The following is a 21776-nucleotide window of genomic DNA, read 5'->3' on the forward strand; positions in this document are numbered from 1 at the left end:
CAATACACGAGTGTGGTGCCTACAGCCGTGCAGGGCTCCCCAGTGTGGACTATGGTCAATGTAGACTTCAGCTATTCCCCCAATACCCCCTTTTTCCCATGGATCAGCCTATCCAAACGCTTGGTGTGCAAGCACAGCGCTTCCCTGCAGCTGCGTGGCAGATGGGCGCTTTGCTCGCTTGTCTGCCAATGCTCTGGTTGCCTGCAAACGCTCCCTGATTACATGCGCCCTTCCGAAATGTGACCAAATTGCAAACGAAATAATCAGCTCTTTCCTTCCCCTTACTAGACTCAGAGGCTGAAACATCATCATCTCTATGTTTGTATCACTTGCCCATATGCTTATATCTCTTAAATGGGATCCAGATCCCAACAACTCCAGCTGGTAAGGAGGTGACAAAATGGAAATAAGGAGAATAGAGCAAAATGGGAAACTTAAGATCTACCATTTTGCTTTTACTTCCTTGTTCTTTGTGTTTCTTTCTGAGCATCAGTAGGAGGGTTGGCCATGCCAGCTATCCTGATGTGGAAAGTAAGGTTTGGGTTAGATTAACACAAATGCCAGCTGCTTTCCATGAATAATATCAGGTTTTTCTCAAAACCTTCTAGCTGAAGCTTTCAAGTTTGATAGCCTCAAAATCCCTCCTGGTGGATGTACAGCTCGGAGCACCCTCACCTGCTCCTGTGAACACTCCGGCTGCTGGAAGCTCATACCAAGGCCTCCTGGATGAGTCCAGCCCCAGCATCTCCTTCTGGGTCACCTTGATGGGTGAACCTCAAGAAAAGGCCTCCTTGAGGCTAGCAAGGGTCTGTGTCTGTCTGGCCAGGTGTGTTGTAAGCTGCAGCACCCTGCAGCCGTGGTGCTGGGGCCGTTCGCCTTTCCTTGGTCTTTCCAGGATGCTGGTCCCAGCACTCTTGTCCCTCTCTCTCTAACCCCACTCTTTACAGCTCAACAATTCCCACTTTTGGCCTTTTCTAGACTCACTCCTTCCTGGGGGGGATGATTTGGCCTGTTGCAGGATGCACCCCTGCTCTCTGAGCTTTTATTAAGCTCCTCAACAGAACAGCAATTTTAAGAGGACACGAATTTAACAGTGCAGTGGCTGACTGCTCTCCCGCAAGGCACCAGTCCAACCCAATACCTGCGGATACTTCTGCCTTTCCCTTTTCCTGGCCTCCGAAGGCCCTGCTCTGGCTGTCCCTCCGCTGGAGCCGTGCAGCCTCCCATGCTCCGAGCTGTTATCCGATATTGCCGTCTCCACTCCGGGCTCCTCAAAGCCTGTTTTCCGCCACTTGTCTGTTCTAATTTAGCAGGACAAGTCTGTCTCCTCTCGGGACATTGATCCAACTCACACTCAGGCAGCCCCATTTCTCAGCTGCGTCTTGGACCTGTTCGCATGTGGTTGAGCTGATTGGCAGCAGCCCCAACCATGGATGCTCTTGATCACTCGTACGGAGAACCACGACGCTCTTCCCAGCCAGGTCTCCAGCCTCGGCAGAGCTTCAAACCTGCGGCAATTTTGCCAGTTGTAACTCAGCTCTGTCCAGCTGAGCCTGGCCCATGGGCACTTCCATGAGTTTGGGGTCTCAGTTCTTGCCAGTCCATGTGTCTCACGAAGACCATTCCCACCTTTACAGCAAAGGCACGGGGTAGACGCAAGGGAACCAGCTCATGAGAGGGGTCCTTGTAATCCAGACACGTCAGCAGGGACAGGATCAGGCTTCCCTCCCGCGGTCTCTGCAGTCAAGCACTATGGGGACCCTTGATAATCATAAGGCCTGCTTAAATGCTGTAATTGTGGTATCAAAATTGTTGGATAGCAGAGGAATGAGGATGTAAAGGAACAAGGAAGGCATCTATGCTGCGGATGGACATGCAGATCCAGGGATAGAGGTCTGGTGTCATGGAGTGTGGTTTCACCCTCACCTTTGGGGTATCGTTACTGTCTCCTAACAGGGCTCAGCCAGCACATTTCCCTTTAGCGGGAGCCCTGATCTGTCTCTCTCTCCTTTACCTGTCCAAAAACCCACGGGCTACCCCACTCTTGACTTCGGCTGAGGCTGGATAACATGTTCCAGTGCCCTGGAATGGGAAGATAACAACTCGCAGCTCCACAGAAAACAAGGAAAAGCTGTGGGAGAAGCTGGGCGCTGTGAGCACGAGCTCCAGGGCTGGAGCACAGAGCACAGTGGATCCTTCCTGCGTGTGACAGCCCCGAAGCTCCATCCGAGCTGCCTGCCAGGGCCAGGAAGAGGCTTGGGAGGTCCAGCCGCCTCAGTGAAAGGCAGAGGAGAGTGCTCTGACCAGCCGGGCAGCTTGGCTGCTCCGTCTGCACCCAAGGATTGAGATACAATTAATTATCTGGGATGATATCATTAAAGGGAGCAGGGAGGAGGGAATCGCGCCCGCCAGCAGCACCCTGCTCCGGCGCAGGGGACGCCAAGTGCAGAGCAGCAGGACGGGCCCCGGCCGCGCGCCGTGGGGACGGGACCGTCTCCTTTCCTAACAAAAATCAGGCACTTGCCAGGAAAAGAATCAAACATATTTTCCGTCGTGTCTTGGCTGTGGAAGTGGGGATGTGACAGCCATGGAAAATGGGAGGGATTATGTAATAACTCGGGAAGCAAATAAATAAATAAATGACAGAGAAGAGGTGGGAAAAAGATCCCAAACCAGAAAAAGAGTGTCCCCCCCCAGCTTCCAAACCTACTGCTATCCCTGTAAGGCCACTAAAGCCTCTGCAACTCATTAGGGGCAGAATTGCTTCACAGAGTATGTTGTCCTGCTGTGTGCTGGAATGAAAAGTACATTTCTAACCATGGCGAGAGATGCTGAGAGCAATAAAAAAATTGCTTCCGCGCCCTCCCCCCGCCATCACCACCTTTTTTTTTTACTGTGCTGAAATTTCTACAATCTGATTTTCTTCTCTCCATCAAATATGGGTTTCACGTTCCAAAGCATTGGGCTGCGGTTTGAGAGGAGCAGTGGAAATTCCCTTGCAGTAGGAAGAGGCCAAAGATAGAGGGGTGCAGCAGGGGAAGGAAAATTTTTTTTTTTTTTTTTTTTTTCTCATTGGCAATGCTGTGGCTGATGGGGCGAGGAGCTAGCGTGGAGCAGAGCCCCAGCAGTCCTTGATCCGCAGCGTGCATATTTCCCTGGGTATTAATCCCATCACCACCCCGGTCCCTTGGCTGAGGATCTGCACCAAGAGGCTGCGAGTAGCCATTTGCTTGTAGCCCAATGTCCTGGGCTGCAAGCAATGCAGGGAGACCTACCTACCTAGGTAGCTCCCAGACCTACCACTGCCTCCCTGCTGGAAGCAGAGAAGGCAGAGGGTCCCTTTGCCCTGAGATTGCCACGGGTCCCAAGGTGGCCCAGACCCACACGATGGTCAGAGCAGGGGTTGCAGTTAATGCCTCTACCCCCTGCTTGTGGATGTCACATGGGGCACTTCCCGGCCTGGCTGGACTCCAACACATTTTCCTTTCTCAGACATCTGGGGAGAAGTGAAAGTGCTTCTCCCTCTTCCTTAGTGAGATCCTATTTACGACGACTTCAAATATTTACCTAAAGTGCTGCTCTCCGGCTGGGATGTCAGCACATGGCAGCTGGGTCCCTCCACGCAGCATCTGCTGGGGAGCAGGGCCGGGCTCTGCCTTTCCCTCCTCGGACTTGGGCCATCTCCTAGTATTTATTTATTTCCCATCTGCCTTGAGAATCTTCCTTGCAGTAAATCATCCCTGGCAGAGCTGGCTGAAGTTGATGGGATTCAGCTGCCCCCTCGGTATAGGCTGCTTGTGCAGAGGCACCTCTGGTTTTTGGCTGTAACTCTGCACTAACAAATTTGCAGATGGAGGCTCCCTCTTTGTTGGGATCCAGCTGGGCTGGTTTGAGGAGAGATGGTGAAGATGGGAGGAAGAGGGACAGGGCCGGCTGCAGGGAAGTGAGGAGCGGAAAGTGATTTGCAGGAACCTCCCCAGCAGCTTCTCTCCTTTTTATAATGGGCTGGGATTAATCTTCAAAACAAGGAAAAGCACCAGGATCTCCAGAGGATAAGGGAGCTTTGAAGCTATTTGGACAAACCCTTGAAAGTCATACCTTTGGGGCATCAGTTTTACATACATTTCATATTTGCAACCCCACTTTCCAGCTCGCCAGCCATCTCCAGAGACCCTCAGTTGGGCTGAACACTTCTTGGTGGCTTGGCCCATAGGTATGTGCAGAGTCTTTTTGCTCTCTCCTGCAGCACGTCCAGACATGGCTCTGGCAGCGCAGCCCCCTGCACGGGGAGCACACGCGTTTCTCTGCGTCGTCCGTATTTTTCCACTTCTCCCTCCCAGTCCCGGTGGCCGAGGGGTAGTTTGTGCTTGGCTTGGCCTTGGGGCAGCAGTGCTGGGAGATGCCACCTTGCAGCTGGGGCAGCCCCAAGCCACCCACAGCATGTCCTGCACCTCAGCCTCCACTGAGATTGATTTTAACCCCTTCTCCTTACGGTTTCTTCTCCTCTGAAGGGACCAGTTCAGGTCCAGAGGGAGCTGATAGTTGTGTACCCAAATGAGGTTGCTCTTTGTAATAAATTTATAGAGAACGTTGATGTTTCTTCCTTCTTTCAAGGGTCACAATATGTTGAGGTGTCTGTTCTGCTGTAACTGAGCATCCCATTAGGACCACCACTTTTATCTGATGAGTTGTGCCTTCCCTTCTCTCAGCAGAAGCTTGCTGAGCTGCATAATATTCCTGCAAATTAATTCAGACACAGCAAAACTCTTCCTAACCCTTTGTTTGCAGCTTGCTGCTGTGTGAGGTCTGACACCGTCGCCTCAGTGGGAACGGTACAAAGCCAGTGGCTTCATTACTATTTCCTAATGTGATGAGAATAATCTTTCAAAGAGAGTTTCTGTCTCAGAAACTTCTGTTCCGTTTGCTGCCTCCGAACACTCATGCTGGGCAGCTTAAAAGTCCTCTCCAGGCAGTAGCTCAGCAGCTACAAGGCAAAAGCTCCACAGCAAATACAGCAGGGTGGAAACCTGGCCGCTGGGAACAGTGTCCAGAGTCCAGGCAGCTGTTGGTCACAGGGCTGGTGGCCTCCAACCAGGACACTGCATCCAATAAAACACCCTGGAAAGACTCCCTGCCCCAGCCTGGGCTTTTCTGGCTGCTGGGCTTCTTCTCCTGGAGGACCCTCGCCACTTCATCTCTCCAACATTTCTGGCTCAAGAGCCTACTGTTATTTTGATATCCCCAAGTCCAGAACACCTGTAGGTAGTTAGGGGGGTTTTTCTTTTTCTTTTTTTTTTTTTAAATGATTTTCTCTTTCTCAGGTGTAATTCACCTCCCTTACATTATGTAAAAACATGTCCAGGTGATTTTTTTGCAGTAAACTAGAAATAGACTCATCCTTTGCAGTGGCATCAAGAGCTGTTGCCACTGAGCATGTAGGCATTTATCCCTCTTGTAAGACTTCCACTTCCCAGTGCCCAAATGCAGGGTATGATTTTCCAGAACCAATGAACACACACATCTCCTTTGAAGCTTAGTAGCCCAGAAGGCAAGGCTTGAAGATACCACCACCAGATCATCCAGAAATGGATGTATCCAAAATGAGAGAGTTTGTGAAGCTCAGACCCTACGGGTCTGCTTTTTTTCTCTTGCATGGCTGAGACAAACTTCCCTCTGCACCTTGGCACTTAATCCAGATGCTGGCATAAAACCACCTCCAGATTACCCTGACAGCAGGGCAGCTACCTGCTCATAGCTCTTCCTAGCCTGGCCTCATCTCAGGGTTCCTCTACACTCCTCAGCCCAGCTCTTGGCTTCTCAGAAAGCCGTTTTAAACCTGGGCCTGCTTTCCAATTAGCAAAGTATTATTTCCATCCCTTTGCACTGCCAAAACAAGCAGGGCTTTTCCAATAACTGCTGCCTTTGTGGCTATTGCCAGGGCTTTGTTTTCTGACAGTTTAAACAAGGAATGAGTTGTAAACTGGAGTCTGATTGCTGGTTCTGCAGCTGGAAATGGCATCTGTAGTCCTGCACGTGAGACAGAGCAGTTCTGGGCTAGAGGAGGGGGGTTTTCATGCTGTCTCCCGCACCCACAGCCCACTCTCTATCCTGGTTCCCTTTCTGGAGTCTCAGGCACCTTCTCAACGTACCTGGGCATGTGTGTGGGGTCCTGGCGGATGGGAAGTGGGAAGGGCTATGGGACACAGGGAAAAATCCCCTGTGAAGCCTATCAAATAATCTTAGATAACAAGTGCCCATTTTTTCCATCTTTTTACCCATGCAGTTTCATCCAACTGGTAGGCTGGCTGAGCGCTACTCATTCTGGGGAAGATCAGGATGTGCCTGATCACCACAGCCTAAATTCTCATCAGATAAAACACGAGTAAGGAAGAAGAATGAGTTTCTGGATTAGATTTTGACATGAATAAACACTTATGCTAGAATTTGCCAGTCTTTCAGGAAACTGCAAGTATTTTCCCAGTGTCAAATGTTCATGCAGATAATGTATAAATAATGACTACAATTATGTCAGATATTGCAATGCGCAGAGCTCTGGGCTTTTGTTCATAGCAATAACTGCAAACCAGTGTTCTCACCTTTTTGATCTTCTCAGTAGATTCTTCACACTGTAATTCAGTGCTTTGTCACTCCACCTCTGTTGAGAGCTCTTCTCCCTCTCTCTTTCTGGAATGAGATGAGATGCTTTTCTCAGCAGGCCCTTGCTTCTGCAACCACGCACAAAGCTGGCCTCCCCTTGAAAGAGCTGGCCATGCTTTTCACTGTCTCCCTGGCAAAGAGGATTTCTGGCACACAGCCTATTGCTGTGCTGTTTCCCATCTCCACCGTGAGGTAGGAGCCCTGGGTACATTAGATTCTGCAGGCTGGGGAGAGCCAGTGTTTTGAGGCCAAACACCCTTGTTTCTAGAAAGGGAGGCATGTCCTGTCTGCAGGAAGGGTCAAAGCAGCCTCCTAATACTTGCCTTGCACTGTGACCAAAAGGCAGGTCCACACAGCTTGGCATATGGGCCCCATCCAGCTTTGGGAGAGATATGAGATGTGTCTCCGGAGGGTCATCTGGCCACCTATTCATGGGCAACCTTGTCTGAAGCACCTTCTGCACTCTCCCAGATGGAAACAACAGGCTGATCTCCATCCTGTGAGTCCCAGAAGAGGATCCTGGAGCTTCCTTTTCTTTCCAGAGAGGGAAGAAGGTATTGCCCCATTTGCCTTTGCAGCACATGGCAATGACATTGCCAAGGCGAGAGCATGACCAGCAATAGACTCTGCCTGTTCAACGACTGCAGTCCTCCAAGTGGGATGCAAGGGGGCCTGGTTTGATGAGGTCAGGAACATCTTCTCTTGCACTGGAGTAGAGCACAAGGAGTGTGGATGCCAGCTGTGGCTCTCTGGGATGGAGCAACATCTCCCCAAGGATTGGGACCTCTGGGAGATAATCCTGCCCACTGGGACTTCCACTCTGTGCTGAGACACCACTCTTGGAGAACTCCTCCAGGACAGACTTGAGAAGGAGAGTGGAAGGCATTTATGGAAAGCTGGAGATGTTCATGGGTGTGATTCAATTAATCAGTCCTGATTCCCCTCTGAGCTCCTCTGGGAATCACTCTCTGCCTATGACCCAATCACTCACAGGAACATGATATGCTGGAAAGGAATGCTTGGAGTTTGCAGAAATAGCTCTTTTTTCCCCTCACGGCCATCCCAGGAGCTGCTCCCAGAGACAAGTGACCACGGAGAAACCACCTGTCTACCAGAAGCACAGAGAAGCACCAGATACAGCAACTTTGCTACTTCTCTGGCTACAGAAATGACATCCTCATATTGTGGGAAAGAGTGCTGGTGCAAAATAGCAAGACAAGTATAAATTAACACTAATCTGAGTCTGCTTTTTCTCCAGATTGCTCTATCTGTTCAAAGTCTTTTAAATAAAATTGGTAGAAAATCAATGGCAATGTAGAGTGATTTATAAACAGAAAGAGAAGGAGAGAAAGAAAGCCCCTATAGCATGGAGCACCATGCAGAGAGAGGCCAATGAAGAGGAATGAACAAGACACTCACATCCGGGTCAAGAAATCTTCTGCCCAGCAGTCTGCATTGGCTGCCACTTCCAGGCAGGACTTTCCGTTAATGTGCAATATTTAAATCTGCAAATTAAGCAAAGAAAAAAAGCAAAATAAAGACCTTTTGTTTTCAAGGCTTGAAGCAAGTGGACAACATCTCCCAAGACGACAGATGCAAAGATGAAACCAAAAGCAGGTAGCAGCTTCACATCAGCCTTAACCAAGATTCTGGAAACTGCATCCTTTTCTTGTCTCTCGCTTTCCTGTTTCCCTCATTCCCACAGCTTGTCAGAAACTGGCCGTACTTCACCCATCTAGGATGCCTACAAAGTACAGGAGGGACTTTACAGCAGGTTGGAAAGAGACAATGATATCAAGAGTGCTTTGGTTTTAGCCAGAGACTGCAAAGGGGGAGAAATCCTCCAAAAAAGAAATATTAATAAAAAAGAAAAAGGAGTGAAAAGACCAACCTTACAAATTTCCTGTGTTTTTTATTGTAGGCGGAACCAGGAGCCCCACCTATAAGGATAGTTGCCTGACTCTTCCATTTACAAAACCCTGGTTACATTTGCTTCTAGCTTTCTCAAACTCAAACCCTTTGGGCTGAAGTTTTCTAGGCTAGCTGCACATCAGTCAAAATAGCACCACCATTTTTAAAGATGGGGCCTTTCCTTTAAGAGAGCTCTAACAACCTTCTGCTGCTGCAGGAAGATGTGTTTCTTGCACAGATTTGTCTTCTTGCAAAAACATGGAAAGCTGCCCAGATGTGGCCAGGTTATAACCTCTGTAAAAATGAAATCTGTCTGGCATATATGGCAGAAGAAAAGAGCCTGCTTTTTAATTCAGTTTTTTATAGCCCCGTGTAAAAGGAAAAGGGTTCGGCCTTGCTCTGAAGAATGGAAAGTGTTAATGCTGAGCAAAATCACCCTCCCCCAGACCCTCCTATAGACAGCAGAGCTTTTGCTAGGATGTGGCAACGCAATCACTGAAATCCACACAGAAATTTACCATTCCAGTCCAAAAAGGGGATCTGCTTTCTCTCTACTCACTCTCTTCCTTTGGGGAATTACATGCCAGGAACAAACCCAACCAATATTAGTCTCCGAGCCCTGTGTGGAGAGCAGGTTGAACCGAGCTCTGCATACCTGATCTATCCAGAGTGAAGCAGAGAGTCCTCTCCTGCCAAAAACCTTTGAGAAAGTATTTGTAATAATCAGTCACTCTGCTCTTTTACTGCTTGCCAGAACAGCTTTTACCACGTGGCTGTGTGCAGATTTGTGTGTCCAGCGTGGCCAGGTATCGTTCAAGCTCCACTCGTGCAAGGCTGCGGCACTGCCGCGGGGCCATCGGCCACCAAGCCATGCGGATCTTCTCCCACACTCATCTGCTCTTGGTGCTAGGGGATGAAGGAGGCTTTTTTTGCTGCAGTCTGGGCAGGTAGGGAAATCCCAACCCTCCTCTGTTGCAGCAGATCAGGAGTAGCCAAGGTGGTCAGTGCTACCAGGCAGCTGTGGTCATGCTGGAAATGGAGCTGGCTCACTGATCTGCACTGAAGAGCAGCAGCGGAGCTTGGGATCGTCGTGCTGAGCTGCGAACAAAGATTGAGGATCGTCTGCTGGTCAGGGGCTGCTGGGGCAGGTGGCCTGGTTCTGCCTCCTGCTGCGCCAACAAGCCCCCAAAATGTCTGAAGCATGGCTGGAACCAGCAACATGGGCATCACTGGTCATAAGGATTTGGGCCTGGTCATGATGAGGATCTCTGTGGTGGGCACGTTTCAGGGGTTCCTCCTGAAGACAGTGAGGAGCTATGTTGATGTCCCAGAGCACAGAAGTGGCTGATGATCTCTCTGTATGTCCTGGTGTTGGTTTGAACCAAGGCTCCTGGCTCCAAGCAGGACGATGTGCAGCGAGAAGCAACCTCTTCAGCCTGCTATGGCTGCCCCCGTGTGAGGCCAGGGCAGGCCATGCACACACAGAACAGGCCACTGTGCTGGGGCCTGCGGGCCAGCTGGGCCCCAAGGAGAAGGCCAGGGAAGGTGAGGAACATTTGACTGGTGGGTCAGAGCTCTCCCTTCTCCTTATGCCAGTGCTCGGCCAGCTGCACTCTGGAGACAGGAGTGCACTGCCTGCACCCCGTAAGGGTCCTCTGGACAGGCATTCACCATGCAGCAACGAAATACTCCGTCTTATGTCCATGTCCTGACCCCTTGCAGCTAGAATCTTTCCCTGCTCCACCCAGCATTTAATAAACTCACTCACTTCCTTGTGGATAGAACCGCAAGAAGGGAGTTTCCATTATTTTTAGGCCGGTCCAATTCTGATCAGTGGAGGAGACTGATTATTTGCATCTGGAAAGTGAAATTCCTCCTTGCTGTGGCTGCCCAGGGCCTGCTAGCACCACACAACATCTCTTCAGCTGCAGGGCTGCCCCGGGCTGGGATCTGCAGGCAGTCAGCCTATGGTCTAGTGGGGCCAAGGAGCTTCAGGCAAGCCAGAACCGCAGCCATGATACTGGAGAAAACTGGGCGGTTAAAAACCTGTGGAAGGAACTCCTGGTAGCTGCTCAGCCCAGGTCTCGGCCAGAGCACCAGAGTTAGCCCCCTCAGCCTGGCTAGGAACACTGAGCTCTCCATAGCAACTGCACTTCAATATTTAGCCCCAAGTCCATGTGCCCGGACAAGCTTCCAGGGTTGTCTCCACGGAGGCCAGAGCAGAGCTGCTGAGGCGGCTCCAGGAGAGCGGCTGCTACCAGCTGAGTCATTGCCAGCTCGAGATTTCCTCCATGTCTCCCAGATGAGCACTCACTGGGCTTGCCATGACCTGGTCCTCTTGGTGCCGGTTAGCTCATGGCCGGGGTGGAGCCTCCAGGAGAAACTCTGCAGGCGAGGGAGACAGCGCGAAATAGCCAACCCTGGAAGACAGCATCAAAATCAAAAAGGCCCCTGGATGAAGCCTGCTCTGTCAGGATCACAAGGTGGAAAGGAGAAAGATATGTGATTTGCAAAGAGGTGGGAAACAACGGCAGGCAGAACGGCCTCAATCCAAGCACTGTCATGACAGGAAAGGAAAGACATGTTGGTGGCTGATGAGTACAAGCAGTAGAGTTGAAAATAGGGAAAGTCCATAGGCTGCACTGCACCATGTCTGTGAGGACGGCAGTCCTGATTTGCAACAAGGAGCTAATGGGACCTGACTTAGTCACCCTGGCTTCTCACTGCAGTAAATGCTACCTCAGCAGTTGTCATGAAAGGCAGGATTGCATGGCTGTTTGCCTACCATGCCTTCCCTTTCTTCTATCCATAGCTTTACCATATAAATGCCTCCAAAACACTTACTTTCCAAATCACTTTAGACTCGCATATGAAGTCATGTCCTTCAAACTCCAAGGGGACTAAGCGGAAAGCACTGCAGCAGTAGGACCCTGTCTGACAGTTTTGGGAGGTTAGCAAAGCCCACTGCTTGCTGCATCATGCTGCACTTTGATAACAACAGAAATCACCATCAGTTTCCTTTGGACCTCTGGTACTCCCGTGGTCTCTGACTTTTGGTAGGCCTCCTCCCGGCATCCATAGACACCACATAAACATGATCTTCTCCACTCCTGTGAGCCATTACCTGCACTAACAAAATGAGATTTTGTATTCAGGCTGTTTCATGCTCCATCTCAGGGGCTGTACAACACCTGCAAAGACCTCACAACCTGGCACCTAGTGAATTCTTCAGCATTACCCCCAGCACTACACCTGCCTTTAGTATGAAGTCTTCCCTTCTGTGCCTCCAAGAGTCAGCACAGAGGCACAATGTGTGCACAGATAGGAAACAACTCTTCTTTGAGCAGGAGGTGGGGGAATGTTTTATGAGAAGCAGTTATTGCCATTCTTAGAGGACTTTGGCTCTGAGCCCCTCTGCCACATTCTTAGGAGAGATCATATCAAAAACTATTTTTACTAAAAATGTAGTGGTAACAGGCTCCAGATGTCCGTTGTTATGTAATAGGGTTTGCTTTAATGGATCCAACTTCCAGATGTTCAGTTTGGACTCAAGGCATCTGCTTAGTCCTTCGAGGAGCAAGCGAGAGCAGCCAGCCCAATGGAGCCCAATCTGGGCCGTGCAAGAGGGGGCAACTGCCTCCACTAGAGACAGGATCTTTCCTGGCTTGTGCATTCTTCTGAGCACTACTTTTCCTTGCCTTTCTTTCCGGAAAAGCATTAGTCATCCTGGGCAGCCATCTCAAGTCCTGCGTTTCATTTTTAGAGGAGGTCAGCTGGAAGGGTCACTGAGCACTGTTTTGCTCAGTGCTCTGTGAGAAAGGAGGAGGTTGTGGACAAGGCTGGGGTAAGGAGGCAATTGCTGGGAGTACAATAGCCTCCCATGAGGCAGTCAGGACCATCCATAGGTACTACATCGCCATCACATAGATGGGAAGAATTGCTCTCCCTCATAGGAGGAGATCCTTCTTCAGGGGCTAGCTGATGATTCGCAGTAACCACAGAGTGAGGCCAGGGAATCTGGAGGGAAAAAAGGGGCTGGCAATGCCCTGACTTTGCAGGATCTGTTCTGTGGTTTCCTATCTGTGAGGAAAAACCTGAACCTGAAGGCTAGGAGGAAGAAGCAAGGAACCAGTCAGAGCTTAGAAGGAAACTTTTTGGACCTGGAAGTGGAGAGAGATCATGATGGGATCTGAGGAAGGAGACAGCCACATCACAGCCCAGGGCAGATGGGTGGCCTGTCCAGGGAGCCTACTCAAGCTCTCGTATTTCTTTCCTTACATCACCCTTAACATTAAGAGGTCAAATCTGTGGAAAGCCCAAATACAGGTGGCACCCTGGAAGTGAGGGACTGTGAAAGTGCAAACATACTAACCCCGGCATGGAAAGGAGAATCTCTGGGGAAGTTTCTCCCTCCCTCAGTGCAGGTGTGGGAACTGCAAGTACAGGATCCTGCAGAGCCCCCAGCACTGCTGAGCCCTATTGACTGCACTGCTGAGACCCAGCCTCCAGCTAGCGCTAGGAAATACGGCTGCTCGCCCCTTTCCTAGGAAAGGCTCCAAGTGCAGGATGTAGTGGATGTCTGGATCCTCATTGCTAGTTGGACAGAGGGATGAGTGGTGCATACTAAGCTGAGAAAGATTTGAATTCAAATTATGTGGCTCCCTGCCATTGCTATTAGCATCTGCTAATAAAATGCTAAAAGTTATTAAGTGCCCGGATCCAGGAGGGAGATTTAAGGAGGATGCACTTGGACTGAAGGCAAAAAGGTTAAGTGCTTTCCTGAGAACACAAAAATGTGAGCGGCCGGGCAGCTTGACTCTCCGAGGAGCAAAAACAGCCACTACCTGATTACAGAAAGAAACAGCTGGAGATGCAATACCAGCCCTATCACCCCTCCCCACCTCGGACACAAACACACTCCTCCCCTCCACAGCTCCTCCAGGAGCTCCGAGGGGGAAGGAGGCAAAGCAAGGGGGACAGCAGGAATAGATGTGCACCCAGTGGAGCAGGGACAGAGCTGAGCTCCCTGCCCCAGGTTCACCTCCTGGCTTCTGTCCTGATCAACATCTGGCCTTTGCCTCAAGGACAGCAATAACAGGTTGTGCGCTGATATCACTGACCTCCCTCCCAGGCTGAGATTGCCAAAACAGGTCAGGCAAAGCTGCAGCCAAAATCCTCTCTCCGGGCTTTTTTTTTTTTGGTCTCCGTTTGTATGTTCTTAGCATCAACAAATAAAAAAGGTGAGGGGAAAAAAATCACTGATCAACCTGACAGGCCTAAGCGGGAGAAGAGCTGCACTGGGTTTTCTGGTTCAGCTACAGTCTTTTACTTGCTTTTATATGCGCAGAGAGGCTGGTGGAGCTGGGCTTGCTTCGCATTTCAGCCACGTGCTTGTCTCAGCAATTTGTTTTTCTTTCACCTTTTTGCAGCGCATTGCAGTGCAGGTCAGGGTCTCTGCTGTGCACATGCAGACTGCCTCAGCCATGGAGTCATTTGGAAATCCATCTGCTCCCGCTCTAATGGAAGGTTTTCATGGTTTTGCAAAGGACGCTTTCTTTTTTCCAGCCCCCTGCTCCTTTCTTCCTATGGTCAAGCCATACATGTGCACACAGAACAGAGCCAGAAATGTGGTATTTATCAAAGGTGCATCGCCCATGCTGACACTGGATGAAACTCCAGGCGAGCGGGTGAGTGGAACACGGTGGAGGGGAAGACAGGAGAAAAGAGGAGAGCAAACAGAGGCATACCCAAACCAGGAGACAAGAGGGTGGAAGGTGTGGAGAGGAGCCCTGCAGAACCAGGCTGGGAAAATGAATGAAAGTTTCAGCTCAGACCCTCCTCCCCACAACAGCCTTGTGTAAAATTTGGAGATTAGGTGGAAAATCCCTGCAGAGGGGAAATGTATGCTTTTAACAGAGCAGGGCTTCAAAAAGGCCAGCTAATGATTTCAAACAGAAATCCTGGCATACAGAAAGTCCTCTCATTTTCCTTCCTCTCTTCTACCATTGCCATTAACCCAAGAGAGGTGACAGTCCGTAAAGGCCACCAGACTCATTGAAAAGGCTGGGGAGCACCACAGACCCACACTGGCTCCCCCAACCAAACACCACAGGGACCAACACACCTCTCCAATGGAGCCCTGTGATTATTTAACCAGGGCGCCAGCAGTCAAGCCATCCAAAAATCACAAGGCAGGGAGCAAAATTTCAAGACATAATGTGAGGGGTAAACACACAACACAGCAAATAATCAAGACAGGAAGAAAATACTCGCTGCTGTCCTGTCTACCCACTGGACTGGCAGAGATTAGACATAGAGGAGAGTGAATTAGCTTCCTGGCTAATCCATAGCTCATTTTTTATAGTGAAAATGGACTCTAAACATCTATGAACCTTAGGGGAAAGAAAATCATCTTTGCAAGACTCCTAGCAAGCTGTCTCTGCTGGACACACCAATGCATGGCAGGAAGAAAAACATTACCGGCCTTGAGCAGCTCCAGCCCCAAGTAAAGGGCTCTAGAATGTGGCTCCTCACAGGCTTAGAGGGTCACACATGAGGCAATGGGAAGACCATGTAAAACAAGGGTTTAGACCAAGGAGGGGAAACCTGGTGTCCTAGAGGACATTCTCCCAGGTCCTGGTTACAGAGGAGGTATTAATGAGTAGGCCAGACAGAACAGACAGGCAGCAAGTGCTTCTACAGATGGACAGGGTCCCTGGGAGGTGCAGTAGCCCAAGACGGCAGAGCAGAGCACCATGAAGGCTGCACACTGCAGTGTGTTGAAAATACTACTGTTAATTATACAACGGGTTCCTTACGCTCCCTGGAAAAGCAATATGCAAGAGGACTTCCAGCCAATTCATGTTTTAGGATAAATCAAAGCAATATATTATGGCACTCAGCTCCTAAATTTGGTTGTTCTTTAGCTGGTGTTTTCAGACATTTGCGAGTTGAGCTGGCCAATGCCACAGAGAAAAGTGATGGGGCAATTATCCTAATTAGGAACAAATGCATTACTTCTGCAAGTTATTTGGTGCTTGGAACAAGCCCATCTCATTGCGTGACTACTTTGCACAGAGTTAACCCCCACTGAGACCTCAGGGAGATAATTTCTGTGGGGAATGTAAAGGAAAAATTGGTGCCCATCAGATTGCTGGGGTTAAAAGCTGTGCAACACACGATGCTTTTCCAGCAACAGGCTCAGCAGCTTCAGTAGCACTAGGCAGCTTTTTCCCTTCATGGGAGACCAGGCCAGGCTGCGTGTGCTGTGCAGGAGCCTGTGCCACTTAAGGATTTGAGTGTCAATCAAGGGCAGAGCTATGCTGAATAGAAGTGTTTGCCGAGTCCATTTTATATTCAGACAAACAGAGGAGAAAGTGCAAATTATTGAACTAAAGAATTGGAAATGCTGTATGGACTCTCAGCCCCTAGCAGGGATCTTATTGCTGGTGTTGGTTCAAGCAGCAGCTTTACCAGGTAGATGAGCAAAGTCCCTCCTGTTCCACTCCACAGGCACACCTTGCAGGTTCCCTTAAAGGGCCACAAATAGGACCTCACACATGATCAGACCCATGATCAAGGCACCACATCTTGACAGAGTTGCTGTGAGTCAGCTGAGCTGGAGCAACTCCTAGCTTAAAGCAAAGGAGAGGTCAGGGAGGGTAGAAAACCCTCCTTCCTTGCAAGCTGAGCAATGTGAAGCTGACTTTGAGGTGAGCTGACAGCCTCTGGCACTGAGCCCAGCTGTGTGATGGTGTCTTCAGGCAGTCCCTTGGTCACAGCTGCTTCCCAAAGCAAGAGCACACTGTGGGGACACATCACAGCCTTTTCTTCATTTCTTTTTCCTCTGCTCTTGATATCCGGTTTATGGAGCTTGGGTAACAAAACCGCCCCTTATTACAGGGCAAGAGGCTGCAGTGCCTCTTCCCTAGATCCCACTAGGGCCAGAGCACAGGAGACACCATGAACTTCATCATTTCCTTACTGCCCTCACCTCAAGGGGCCATGATGGGATCTGTTAGGTTGCCACCATTAACTCACCTTTCTTTTCTGGCAGAGTTATCTTCATCACGCTGCTGCCACGGTTGCATCCATCCAGGGGACCTTTGGCAAGAGCAAGCACTTTGAAACTCCTGATCCTAAGACATATCTTCCCTACTTTCCCAAGCTAGCAGCAGCCCCATGTGCTTTTAGAGGCAGGAAGGACCCTCCTGCCCTCCCACCAGCCATTCTTGCTTGCACAGCCCACAAGGAATTCACACCCACCAGCTTCCCCCACAAAGCAACTCTACCCACAGCCTTTCCACAGAGCCCATGGGCCGGCAATTTAACTTGTTCAGGCTGGCACATCACATCACTTACAGTTAATGAGGAGCAAGACTCATCAATCCCATGGCTCTGCTCTGGTCCCAATTACAGAGCTCTTAAAGTTCCTGGAGGTGTTAACAGGGAGCTGAAACAGGGAGCACCTGCAGTGTGAGCTGTGGCTGGTGCCCTGTCTTCCCTGTTCTGGTGGGGCAGGAAGAGACCTGCTGTGTCACACAGGTGCCACCCATCTCCCTGCGTTTGGCTCTGCCCCATCCCTGGGGAGATGCGTGCTGCTCGGTGGGGAGATGCATGCTGCTCGTTGCAGTGCTGCTCATTTCCATGTGTTGCTCTGCTTGGATGAAGAAAATGGTGCTGCTGGCTCCTCCTGTCCTCTCCAGCACCTGCCCGGGGTATGGGTGCTAATGCCAGAGAGCAATCCTGGGAATCTGGCAAAGCTGCAGCTATCGGGCCCTGCATCTCGGCATCATTTTGGGCCTTGTTCAGCATCCCAGCTGTGTCTAGTAACGGGCAGGTGCTGATCCCATGGTTGGCCATCATGCAGCAAGGTGGACTCCAATGCTTCACTGCACCTTTCTGGCCAGGCAGCCCTGTCCAGAGACAGAGCCACTATTCCTGCAAATATGTCCCTCTCCACCTGGCCCCATGGCTCACGCCAGGCTCTGCACAGTGACGGGGCACTGCCTGCTGCACTGCCAGAGCCCCCTGGGGACACTCGTATAGCCAGCCTGGCTTGGGTCACCTGCAGCGAGCCACCTTGCCCAGCCATGGCCAGCAGGGTCCCCATGTCACCCTGCTCGGTGTGGGCAGAGCAGGAAAATCCTGAGTCTTTCCAGAACTCCCCATCTTGGTCCGAGCAGGACAGAGGCTGGAGGAGCTGGTTGTATCCACAACCCCCCTCCCTTTTTTTTATTTTGTCTTTCCTTCTTCTTTTCCTGCTTTCTCAAAAAGGGCCCAGATGCCTTTATTTTGGCTGGGATCCCTTGGCCAGCAGCCCAAGGAGGCACCAGAAACCATGTGTGCGCGCGCGCAATATTAATATACAGAAATGGAAGGCAACCAGCACATAAACATTCTTTACCGTTTGGGTCACAGCCCGGGGATCTGTAAGAGCTTTGTGCTGAGTTTTGAACACAGACTAAATAGAGAGGGAACGAGAAGGGCAGGGAGGATGAGGGGAAAGGGAAAGGTGGGAGGATGAGAGGAAGGGGGACGGGCACGGGCCCTCTTGGCTCGCTGAGGGCAGCGGTGCAGAGAGCAGGCAGGGACGGCCACGTGCGGGTGAGAGCAGCGCAAGGGGAAGGCGCCCGTGCAGGGCCAGGAGCTACCGGGGGCCACTGACAACCGCTCCTCAGAGATGGCGGGCGAGAGCTCGGGGCTTACAGCTTGTTCTCCTGCCTTTGTTTCTTGCATTAAAACAGAAGAAGGCATATAAATAATAATAACAATAAAAGGCAACTTCCACTGAGGGCTGAAAGAAGCAGGATTCCGTTGCAAATCTCCTAGAAGGGCTTAAGTGTCTACTGGGGAATAAGGAGGAGGGGGCTATGCTGGAAGCATTTCTCCATCAGCCAGTGAAAATGACAGTCTCTGCAGAGCTAATGAGACCCATCTGGGGCTCGGCTGCAGCCGAGAGTGTTAAATCAGAAACTATTCCGTCAACAGCCAGTTTGGCCAAATATGAAACATTTACAAGGAATCAATGGCCGGTGCTGGTGACGCAGAAGCCAATAGTCTTGACTTCTTTTCCAGAGCCTCCAGAAATATATTCGTCATTTTGGCCTTAAAGGGACAGGCTGCTCTTTTTCCAGTAATCACATGGCACTAGGCAGAAAAAATCAGCTCCCAGCAAGGAAAGGGATGGCTGGGCTGTTTTAAGCCATTGGTTAATGTTTGTGAAGGGCCCTCGGGGCATGCAGACCTGCCAAGCTGCTCCACATTACGAATGCGAACTGGCCGTGTCCTCCCCAAATGTTTTCCGTGGAGATGAGCTCAGATCGAAGACTCGGCTTTTGCACAGCTGAGCACGGACCACCGTTGTTCTTGTCCTCCACCACCGGCCAAGCCTTCAGCCTTCACCTGCATTGAGCACGTGGAAACCAAATGTAAAGACATTGTTCGTGTGGCTCCAGGACACATTGAACATGGATGAGAGCAGGGCAGGGTTAACCAAACCTTTTGCCAGAGCCCTGCCCCAGACCAGGTCGACTGGTATCCACCTTTTTGGCTTTCTAACATGTTGAACGTCTTGGCCTACAAGCTCAGCGCAATGCTGGAGCCTGCAAACACACCTCTGAACCCCCGTGCTCTTCAAGGAAGAAAACAGCCTGTGGGGAAATGGTGTCACATTTTCTCCAGGCCCCCAGCTCCCCTGGCCGGCTCCTGCTTCCCAAGGCACCAGGCATCACAACAGCTGGTCCCAGCCCTCCTGCCAGCCTGAGTCACCATCACCCCATCCCAGAGGAGAAGCAGTGTCGGTGACGTATCCCCAGTCACAGCTGAGTAAGCAGATAAATCGTTACAGTGTAGAACAAGAATCCCTGGGGACAACACAGAAGGGGAGAAACTGGCAAAAAATAGTATCAAATAAACGCAAATTACTCAGACAATGAAACAATAAATTATGCGGAGCTGTATTTGTCTGCGGCCAATTAGCCCTTACTGTTATTTGGAGCAATGCAGCTCCCCCTCCTTACCCAGCTCTGACCTATGCAATGCACAGTGGAAGCCAGGGAAAGGATCAGAGCTCTGCAACAAAGCTGAAATCTGGCATCCCTCAAATAAGGGGTTGGGCAGGCAACAGCCCGTGCCTATTCTGCTGCCCTGGGACTGGGCCTGGAGCCCTTGCAGCCTAAATACATCAGCTTCCTTAGACACCCTCCCCGTCTTGGAGAGGACCCTTGCTCACCCTGGTCTTCAGTGGGTCATGTCCTCCAGCAGAGGAGACCCACTTGTTTTCTGTCCCCATGTTGGCTTAAGCTTGCTCGCACCTGCAGTTTTACACCGTGAAAAGCCTTGCAAGCAGTTCCCGATGATGACTAGCCACAATTTTCCTCCAGGTAGCCGAGATGCAATCTCATAAACACACTCCGAGGGTGTGTTTAGAAGTAAATGGGTCCTTCTGCTTGGCAGGATGCTCCAGCCCAGGTGAAGGGCACGTTGCATCTGCAGCAGGCAGTGCTGATCAGTGAACTCCTTGTGGTGCCTGGCATTTAAAGGCCTGGTTGGTGGTCTTCTTGGCAGAGCTTTTATCAGGGGCCAGGGAGCTGCAAAAGGAGCCAAGCATCATGTTTCTCTTTCTCTGCTGTAGGCAGCCCGAATTCCCACTACTGAGTAGCAGGGAGCTCTGGCAGCAAAATAATCCTGGGAGTTCTCCTATTAAGCAAATTTGGGGAATAAACAAAGCAGAGGGAGAGCTTAACCTAGCCTGGAATTGGTGCACCCACCGGCTGGCACAACGAGAAGCAGGACAGGAGACGTCTGCAGAGCACCCGGGCAGGGCAGTGCTGGGGTGCAGCCATCGGACTCGCGGCCATGCCAGGAGCAGAGCTGAGCACCTCCTGCACCCCAAGGGTCTGTACCTATCGCTCATGCTGGCAGCTCCCCCTTCAACGTGTTTCCAGAGGTGGTTCCAGCATGGAAAGTTCTATTTAAAGACCATTTTTCCCCTCTCTCTTTCCTTTTTTTTTCCCTTTTGGATGAAAAGCAGAAAGCTGTAAACTGCAGAATTTCCCACCTAGTTGAACTGGAGGAAATGAAGCTGACCAAAAGTTTAATTTACCCCATTGTGGCAGTAACTGCAGTCAGGTTTTGGAGACAGCGCAGCTGGAGAGAATGAGCTGAGCCCTGGTGCGAAGAAAGAGGGGGGCTTCGCTTCCCAGAGCAGTGCCCAAGCAGCACGCGGTGCCAGGCTGTGCCTGCAAGGCGAAAGCCACCCCACGGCTCAGCTCCCTGCACCGGGCCCTCTTTCCCTGTTATCCCTCACCAGGGAGGAGCGAACGGTGCTTAGCCAAGGAGAGGATGGGGCCAACTGCATCACGGCCTTTTGCAGATGGTGCTGCACAGCCCTGGAGCTGCCTTCCCGCGAAGGCCTCGTCTCCCCAAGCGCTGCTCTTGCAGCCCGTCTGGCCTCTAGGCGAGACAGCAACGTGCGCTGTCTGGCTCGGCGGCTCTCGCTGAAAGAAACCCGGCCTCTCTGGGGCAGCCCCGCGTCCGCACGGATCTGCTGTGCTCAGATTTCCGTGGGGAAAAGGGGCGAAAGGGCCAGCCATGAGCAGAGTGAAAACACAGGATCCCGCTTCTTGAATTCTTCTCGTCAGCTCATGAGAAAGCAGGCGTGTAGGTAGGAACATGTCAATAAACATCTTGTATTCAAAGGAGAGATGAAAGGGGAGTCTTCCATTACATCAGTGTTGTAGAGAAGTACTCAGAGCTGCCCAAAAGTGTTTCCATTAAATACATTTTTCTTTTTCTTCTCATCAAAAAATAACAGCCAGGTTGCTGGGGAAAATGTATTGATTTCAAAGAATTTTCATTAAATAAATATCCCAGCACTGAAAATAATCTGATAGAAATCAGTAAGAAATGCCAGAGCATCCTGCTTGGAGATGCCCGGCAATGGAACAATTAGATTTTTTGTTGTTTCTAAGATTTTTTTTTTCAAAGAAAATTTAATTCTGGTTGATATAGGCTAAAGGTCGGCACTGAAAGGAAGGGAATTGTTCAGATTTCATTTGATCATGCTGGGATGCGGTTCTGAGCGAGGTTTGTTTCCACCCGCTCCTGGGCATGTGTGGGTCTTGGAAGTTCCCAGAAGGAAAAAAAAAAAAAAAAAAAGACAATCTGGATCCTTCCAGATCTGAACGCATCCCCTCTGGTGCCCC

This window comes from Tinamus guttatus, unplaced genomic scaffold (genome assembly GCF_059628265.1).
Source record: "Tinamus guttatus ecotype Peru unplaced genomic scaffold, ASM5962826v1 Tinamus_guttatus_pri_ptg001150l, whole genome shotgun sequence".
Classification (NCBI taxonomy): domain Eukaryota; kingdom Metazoa; phylum Chordata; class Aves; order Tinamiformes; family Tinamidae; genus Tinamus; species Tinamus guttatus.